The 8,893-nt window shown below is 42.2% G+C and overlaps 1 long non-coding RNA gene across 2 annotated transcripts; it reads left to right on the top strand.

Annotated features, from left to right (window-relative positions):
* Positions 1–1,986: 1,986 nt before the first annotated feature.
* On the top strand, positions 1,987–6,878 carry LOC110951756 (uncharacterized). 2 transcript variants are annotated; one of them, XR_007937876.1, is made up of 3 exons: positions 2,183–2,378; positions 2,952–3,288; positions 3,502–6,878. It is a non-coding gene; the product is annotated as an uncharacterized LOC110951756 (long non-coding RNA). The 2 variants fall into 2 exon arrangements; XR_002595749.2 differs by having other exon boundaries at positions 1,987–3,288.
* The last annotated feature ends 2,015 nt before the right edge of the window (positions 6,879–8,893 follow it).

Below are 8,893 nucleotides of genomic sequence, written 5' to 3'. Positions count from 1 at the left end.
GTGTAAATCTAGAAAAAATGTGCAGATTTTTTATTATCCACCCAACCACTTGAAAGGTTAAAAACAGTTAAAAATTGTTTGTTTTTTTTTTTTGTTCACTACGGCCCTAGATTTTCAGCATACAATAACCCCGATATGTATGTCTTGTTGAAGTTGATTTTGATCAGAGAGAGTCTTTAAGGCATTAGACAGCACTAATCTGACTCACTGGATGTAGGATGTAGTTGTAACCTTGCTGTTGGCCACTCATTTTAGGCAGCGTATTTATTTCCTAATACCAATCACACTGAAATTTCAAGTTTAGCTGAAGATTTGGATCATGCAGTAAGGCAGTCCTGCCAGTTGTTTTCAGTAGATTATCCATTTTAATCAGTGCTGGTCTCTCTCCATGCAAATATGCAAATGTTCCACTAAAACACTTCCACTTGGCCCTCCTTTGTTTAGCTCCGCCTACAATGACTTTGATTGGTTTGAAAAAATCCATAGCGTCTATAAATAAAAAATGAAATGCTGGCTTCAGTGTTGCCAACTTAGTGACTTTCTCACTAAATCTAGTGACTTTTCAAAGCTCCTAGCGACTTTTTTTGTTAAAAGCGACTAGCGACAAATCTAGCAACTTTTTCTGCCGTTTTGGAGACTCTGATAGGAAAACTCGGCTCATTCTGCAGTTACTGTTTTCAACAAGCAGCAGGTGCTGCTGTGAGCTTCTCCCCCTCCCAAAGCACAGGCTGTCAGTCCAGTAACCTCGCAGCAGACCCAGTGAGGGTAGGGAGAGACCCACATCACTCCGCGGCCAGACGGAAGATGAATCGCGCATGCGCAGTCACTACAGATCTCATCCAGACTTACGGAGCCATATAAACGAAAATGTTTCTTCACTGTCATACTAAAATAAACCACAGCATTTAGCCTCTAGTACAAAAACATATTTTGGGTGTTTTATACTCACTTTTTGGTCTATTCCACAACGTTATTCCTCTCTCCTACAACGTTGATTACAATTACTTGCAAACTGGGAAATATGCAAATTAGGCGATGACGTCATTTAGCGACTTCTAGCGACTTTTAGGACAGCCAACAGCGACTTTCCTTACTGAGGAGTTGGCAACAGTGGCTGGCTTGTTAGATCAAATCAGTCCCCACCCCACAGCAGACTGGTAAATAAAGGGGAACTTCGTTTTTTTTCAACCTGGGGTCTGTTTTCATATGTCATTTCATACATGTGAGTGATGGAGAAATTAATTTTCAACATAGCTCCGGTATTTAGCCAGGCAGGCAGCTTAGCAGCTCAGCTAGCAGCTCAGCTAGCGAAAAGTATGGGGCAAGAGCCCCCCCCCCCCGAGTCAAAGTCCGCCCTAACGTGCTTTTTTCCCCACAAAACCGGTGTTTTGGCGCAAGCCATCGCGCAATTTTGGAACGAGATTTGCTTTCTAGCGTCCTGAGCTTTGGATACAGACCACAACAAAGAGCGATCGCCAGGTAATGTGGAGGTTTTCGTTCACTTCTCATCTCTAGTATGTTGTGGGACACTCGTTGAGACTATCCGAGCTGGTCAGTGTGGGGAAAAAAGCACGTTAGGGCGGACTTTGACGCGGGGGGGCCTCTTGCCCCATACTTTTTGCTAGCTGAGCTGCTAGCTGAGCTGCTAAGCTGACTGCCTGGCTAAATACTAGAGCTATGTCAAAAATTAATTTCTCCATCACTCACATGTATGAAATGACATGAAAACAGACCCCAGGTTTAAAAAACCGAAGTTCCCCTTTAAGTAAAGCCAGATCATTGTGTTCTATAGAATGGGCTAGCTAAGCGAGACTATACAGCACTGAAGGCGCTGCAAAATAAACATCTTCCATCTTGGATTCAGTATTTAGCCTGGATGGTTTCTGCTTGAATTTTCATTCCTTTCACCTTTTGCCATTTTCTCTGGGCTTCAGTAAAAGAAAATTTGCAGCCTTCACAGCAGCTGTACCTGTGAGATGCTGGCCAAAATTGGACATGAAATAATTACACTAGATGTGGTACATTATAACATGTCATTGCCTTCAGAAAGAATGCAAAATATAGAAAATGTAGATGAGTGCAGACATGCGCATACATCCACACAAGCACACAAGCACAGACACAATACATTGCATGCTCTATTACCAGGGATACGAGGCGTCATTACCAAAGCGTGGCAGTCGGCTCATATGTCCCACTGACATTGTCTAAGTACAGAAAGGTAGCGTGAACAACAAGAGAGACTTACAGTGAGGGAATGTGACAGAGACATCACCGTGACAAGGCTAACTGCCGTGCCTTTGTGCAGGGAGACACCGATGACGCACACAATAAAAGGCCAGGGAGAGAAAGATGAGAGAATAATAGTTGGACGTTGGGTAAGTTTTCACTGAATTCCTGAATTACACATCGCTACTGTTATGCGAAAACCCTTGATACCATTTTTTTAATGTTAATAAAAAAAAATAATTACAGTACATGTCTTGCTTCTGTGTGAACTTGGAAAATGTGTCAGTCCTCAGGCTTCTGAAAGGTAAGATCAACTCTATTAAATAATCTCACAAAATTAGCACCCAAGTCAGGGGACAAGCTCGGTTTTCACACTGACAAGGTGACATTTTGGAGATACGAGGTTTTCACCTAATAGTAATGTTATTCCATCATCACCCCTGAGGTGGAAAATTTGCAGTCTTGTGAAAAACATTTAAATATGAGAGGTTTTCCCATAACAATAATGTGTGTGTGTGACAGAAACAGTGAAAAATGAAGGCGCAGATATGCATGCAGAATCTGCTACACACACTTTATATTTTGTGCATGTCCTACTAAAGCAGAGGTGGCAGCAAATCAATGATGAACGCATGTTATTGTAAAAACTGCAGTGACACTAGTTATGCCTAATGTTGCACTGCTTTCATCATCATGTCGCACCTTTTCTGTTTGTCACACAGCCTCGTATTAATTCTGCAGACCATGAATAAGGCTCCACCTTAGGGACATCTCAGATTCCTCGTCACACTAAATAATGGATTCATATCAGTGAATGAGAGCGCTGAACGGTTAACCTCACCCCTTTCCCTCCTCTCTGAAGCCACATTGCCAAATGAGCCAATCAGACACTCACATCCGCTTGACCACCTCCAGCAGGCTCCTCCTCCTCTTCCTCTGAGATTATATAGTCTATGAACATCGGCTTCACAACGCACTCACACCGTGCTGCTGCGAGCAGCTCAGGAGACGAGGCAGCACTGAGAACATTTACCTATTGATGGACACTGAAAACAAAAGGTGAGTGCTGCCTCTTCTGTTGCTGATCTGAGTAAAAAAAAGGGGTATTTCTGTCTTGTGATCTTCTGTCTTCTACCATTTTTCCTCCTTTTCTGTGTTATTGTTTCAGTCTGCAGCTCAGCTGAAATGTTTGCCCAGTAGTTGTGTATTATTCTCTGTCTTGCCCTATTTTTCCTGCCTGTCTATTTTCAGCTCCTCTCTCCATCTCTCCAGTTGCAGGCACATGCTGGCGTCAAGTACTGAAAACAACAACAGCAGCAACGTCACCGGCATTGACAGCAGCTTCAGAGAAACCCCCTGTAGCGTCATAATCGGCGGCAGCAATCATCGGACGCACGCTGAGAGGACCGTCGCCGCCAACAGACAGCCTCTCTCACTTCAAGGACAGCAGCTCTGAGATGGGCTGCTCGTCGGGCCGACAGCCCCCAGCCCCGGTCCTTCACCCGGACTTGGACTGCGGCAACAGCAGTGAGGCCAACACTTTGCCCCAGGACTGTGAGAACCAGAACCAGGGTTTGAATGGCTTTAGAGAAGGAGGAGATGGCGAGGGAAGTGTTGGAAGGTGCCAGGCCAAACCTCCAGAGTCTCTCCCCACACTGGAGAGACTTGCCCAGGCCACAGGTGGGACTGAGAAGTCCTGGTACCGCTGCGTGTTCCCATTTGGTGTGATTTCTCTTGTGATCGGCATGGCGGGTACCGGAGTGACGTTCACCTTTGACACGCTTCTCCAGACCAAAGTGGTGTCAGTGGCACTGCTGTGTGTTGGTGTAGTGATGCTGCTTGTGGCAGCTGTTTGTTGGAGGGCTCACAGACTGAGGAAGAAGAAAAAGAAGGAAGGAGGATTCTTCACTGCTGACCAGGGTACTTTGTGATGGACAGTGGAGTTGAGGTCTGGACAGACCATGCTGAGTTTTTGAATGAGAGAGAAAACTGAGTTGTAGGGCGACGCAGGACTTTCTTCTGCACTACAGCAGACTGAAAAAGAGTTGGATGATATTTCTGTGCCAGGGAAATGTTGTGACAGCTTTTCACAGATATGTATTCAGAAAACACAACTTTAGCAAAGGCACCACAACCATCCTGAGCTGACACACAGGGTAAAGCATGCGTCATACTAAAACCTCCCCTTGTCCTGTCCTGACACTTCCTATTATGGATTTACCCAGAGATCAAGTAGAGAGCAGAGCTAAGAGCGCAGTATAGATCATTGCTACAAGCCTGGTCTCTTTGCGTAAGGGAAATGCATGAGACATAGGCACCTCAGGAATAGTTATTTAATACCTCCTGACCTTTCCCATGCAGTTTAATGGATAAATAGGTATGTCTGTGTGGGACAGGAGAGTTACATATTCACAGATATATGCCTGTCAGGAACATCTGGGTTAGCTGACCAGAGCAGAAGTACTTAGCAAACTTGAGGAGGCAGCAGTCCTTATTTCTACCAAACAAACTATCTTGAAAGAGTTGCTCACAACGGCAACTGCTGGATTTAAATACGATTTCCTCTCACTTCAAAAGACGTGCTATTATCTACAAAACTTTTTCTCCAGCTGTTCTAGTGCTGCTTCTGCTTTTCATTAGGCAAAAGCAGCAGGCAGCAGTGAGGGGCCCCATCTGAAAAAGGATGGCAGCACAGAATCAGGCAAAGTGATGCAGAACATGCTACTCAGCAATTTCACCTAGGGTGATGATTACTACTTATCATCTACACATCATGTACCTGTCAGAGACGTCAACACTTAAACCTTCCTGCAGGCTTTGTGGTAGTTAACCACAATCCACCTTTGTCAGATCAATAGTAATCACCACTCTGTGATATATTGATCTATTGTAGGTAGTGAGCTGCATTTCCACTCCACGCTGTTAAAATTGCTTTTCCAAGCACTCTTAGACTTGTCACACATAATTTATAGACAGTATGACAAGGAAATCCCAGGAAAGACCAACAAAGACAAAGCTTATAAAAGCCACGTCCTTGCCTCCCACTGAACCAAACAGAGGCGATACCACTGGACGTTTAGATGTGAGCAGCGAGAGGGAAATCAATTCTTTTACCCTCCATTCTCCTGCTCTCTGGAGAACAACTTACCCTATTGTTTATATAAGCTACTGGATGGGAGACATGGAGATTAAGTTAACGCTTCCTTGGGCTCAGACTTAACCAGGTTTAACTGGTCAGTCCTCATTGATCGGGTTAGCTTCATAGAGTGGTGGCTGTTGTGAAAACCCGTCTCAATGGATTTGTCCTGAATATTGTTCTTCTTACACACCATATTACTATACCAGATGACTCTATCTTTTAAACAACTAGCTATCTGACTGAGAACCCTCAGAATGTAGCAGAAAGTTAACCACAATAGAACACGAGCCTTAGCAGCAGTTGATGTGGTTTTGAGGAAAACCCAGCAGCTTTGTGTTAGCCGTAGCGATGTTACTGTATAAGACTGATTATTATATATATCTTTGATAAAATGTTTACCGAGCATCACATGTGGTCCAACTTGGTCACGACAGTTCTCATGTGGAGCAGCAGCTGTGGAAGTGTGTCTGTGTGCGTGCGTGCGTGCGTGCGTGTGAATCTGCATGCGTGTACCAGAGCTACACTTAACCTTTTTACCCTTGTCTCCCAACATCCTCATCCTTATCTAGTTTCACAAGCTTCTTTCAAGCTTTGCTCATACACTCTGAGATAGTCTAAGATCGTCCTTCACGGCATTGATATGTTCATATGTGTGCACACGTTTTTGTTCTAAAATACTCTGTATTCTTCTAAATGACATATCATAAAGACTGTAGGCCCTGAGAGTGTAGCCACATTTCTGAATGTACCTCCAACAGTGAGTGTCTTACGAGCATCCTTGTACAGTGTGTAAAAACTATTTATGTATCTTCTATTTTGAGTAGACAGAGATTTAGACACAGAGGACAATATGTATCTATTTGAGGCACTCTCCTTAACTCCTGTTTTGTTTCTGTTCCAACAGCTGCCTGTTTGTAACAATTTCAAGTGTGCTGCCGCAGTGTGAATTGTAATTGTTTCATTCCAAAATGAGACATCTGCCATTGAAATAACCGTCACAGATAATGTGGAATTTTTTGTTAAAGTGAAGCACACAATTAGTTGATTTTTATGGACAGAAACATATTCTGTTGTTTGTTTTTTTACACAGTGGTTTTTGGAATGAAATTATGGAGTTGCTTAAGTAATTGTGGTCAATTTGCTTTGAGTTTATTGGCATGGTCAAGCTTTTCTCTGAGTGCCTTTTACTCGCTATGTCGATATTTCTACGTAAGGTGCAGTCAGTGTAAGCTGTGCAGGCCTACTGGTGCCAACAATAGAGTAGTCCAAAAGAGAAGCAGAAATACTGCAGTTTATTTCAGTCTGTGTGAGTGCTATGGTGTGCATGAAGTTTCCTTTAAGTCACAGTTTGATACAGTTCCTTTAGTAAAAATGGACAGGAATACCAAATATATTTATTGAGAAGTTTATTTTTTGTCTCTGTAATGTCTGTAAGATTGTACAATTTTCCTCATATACTGTTCAGCTTCTGAAGCACTGAATTAAATGCAAAGGTTGATTTTGGAAACAAGCTCTATGGTTGTTATTTCTTTTCATCGTGCCAGGAAATTGTTGCAGAATTTCCATTTAGTTTGATTAGTGAAAAGCATTTGTACAGCATTCATTCTGGGTTCCCTCCTCAGTGACCTTTGTAGTCGTTTTACAGTGCACATTTCGGGAAGCCAACAATGCCATTATCTTCTAATGCAGCCTGGTGCACAGATTTGTTGGTGGTGAGGTAAGGTAATTTCATTTATGCTATATATATATATATATATATATATATATATATATATATATATATATATATGTCAGGGTAGAGACTGCGACTTGGTAGAGTTGGAGTTTCACACTTCAGTTTGAAACCATAATAACACTATATGTTATTTTCAATATGCATGGTCTCACTGTATAATTCTTGAGCAGCTCACCTAGTTCAAAGTGAGGATGTTTAGATATCATAAGTAAAAGCCATTCATGGAATAATGTCACCACAACAGTTTGAAAGGAGACATCTGACACCTGCATATAGTGCTATTATGCTATTTATCTTATCAATAACCAAGAACAATTATACTAGAATCAAGTGGACGCAAACCAGAAATGCCATTAAATATTGATATTTTTGGTTTCAAACTGAAGTGTGACTTTAGTTCAGAGCTGCACCAGTAGGCAATGCAACTTGAACTGAATTGGAGTTTCAACTGGTAGAGATTACAATCGCAATCTCTACTGGTAGAAATTCCAACTCTACCAAATCGCAGTCTCTACCCTGACATATGTATATATGTGTGTGTGTATATATATATATATATATATATATATATATATGTAGAGAGAGAGAGAGAGAGAGAGAGAGAATTCTGCAAGTTCAAAATCTTACACAGATTGAAGCATTGCATCAAACATTTTTATGCTTGTTTGTGGATTTTTTTTTTTACTTTTTCAAAGGAAGGAAGCCCACTTCATGGAAGATGGAAACACCTTATGTTCTGATTTAATGAGGTTTTACATCTTATGATGGATCAGCAGTTCAAATAAACTGTTTTCTTGTCTTCGTCTCCAGAAAGAAATAAAATCATGGACAACATAAGCTGACAAGGAAGTACACTTGCAAAACAATGATATAACAAATAAAGCACTTAGAGTGTAATACTCCACCAAGGCTGCTCAGTCGTATAATTTCCAACAGCTGACATCATGAAAGAATTTGTGGGACAAATCACGGGATAATAGATTGTGGCCATTTAATATAGATGTATCCAAAAAAAAAAAAAGACCTTGCACAGGTCCTTGCACTTGAGTACAGGCATGTGTTATGCATGTGTACATCAGGTACGGATGCCGAATTGCGTGACCTAAATATATAGCGGGAGGCGGTAACTAATTGTTCCTTGTATCATTTCCGATGGATAAGTCAACCTTGCCCGCAAGTTGATTTCTCGCGATATTTGTGAGCTCACAAATCTCTCAAGAAACCATCTTGCTCCGCTCCCGCCTTCACTTTTCGTACAGCACCAAGTTGGTTCACGGCAAATCACGCAGCAGTATTCGTGTGTGGGGCGGGATAATGGGCGGGATATCCGGGTGTGACGACAACACCAAGCGCCAGTAGATCAAAACAAACATGGCAACGGAGGACAACGATCGTGTAGATGCTGCTATTAAGTCAGTTTTAGCTGAATCTCCTATCACTTCTTTGAAGGAAGAACAACGAGAGGCGCTTTGCGCATTTCTGGATGGTAAAGATGTTTGTGCTTTTTTTACCTACGGGTTTTGGTAAGAGTTTAATCTACCAATTGGCTCCGCTCGTTGTGAAGATCCCGCGATTGGCTAAAAACAAACCTGTCAGAGGTGGGACATACTGTTGCATTGTCCAATCCGTGCCTCTTTCCTCCGAACGGATTTACATGGAGCGGTCCCAGATTGATATTGTGGAGTACTATCAAGTACTACACAATTATTAATCTGGCTATTGCCAGGTTATGGATAAGTCCCAATAAGTCCACAATGGTCAATTTGTAGCAGGATTGCAATGATGGCAGG

This window comes from Acanthochromis polyacanthus, chromosome 19, assembly GCF_021347895.1.
Source record: "Acanthochromis polyacanthus isolate Apoly-LR-REF ecotype Palm Island chromosome 19, KAUST_Apoly_ChrSc, whole genome shotgun sequence".
In the NCBI taxonomy this organism is placed as follows: domain Eukaryota; kingdom Metazoa; phylum Chordata; class Actinopteri; family Pomacentridae; genus Acanthochromis; species Acanthochromis polyacanthus.
Note: the sequence above shows the minus strand (reverse complement) of the source record. Positions and strands in the feature narration are given on the sequence as shown.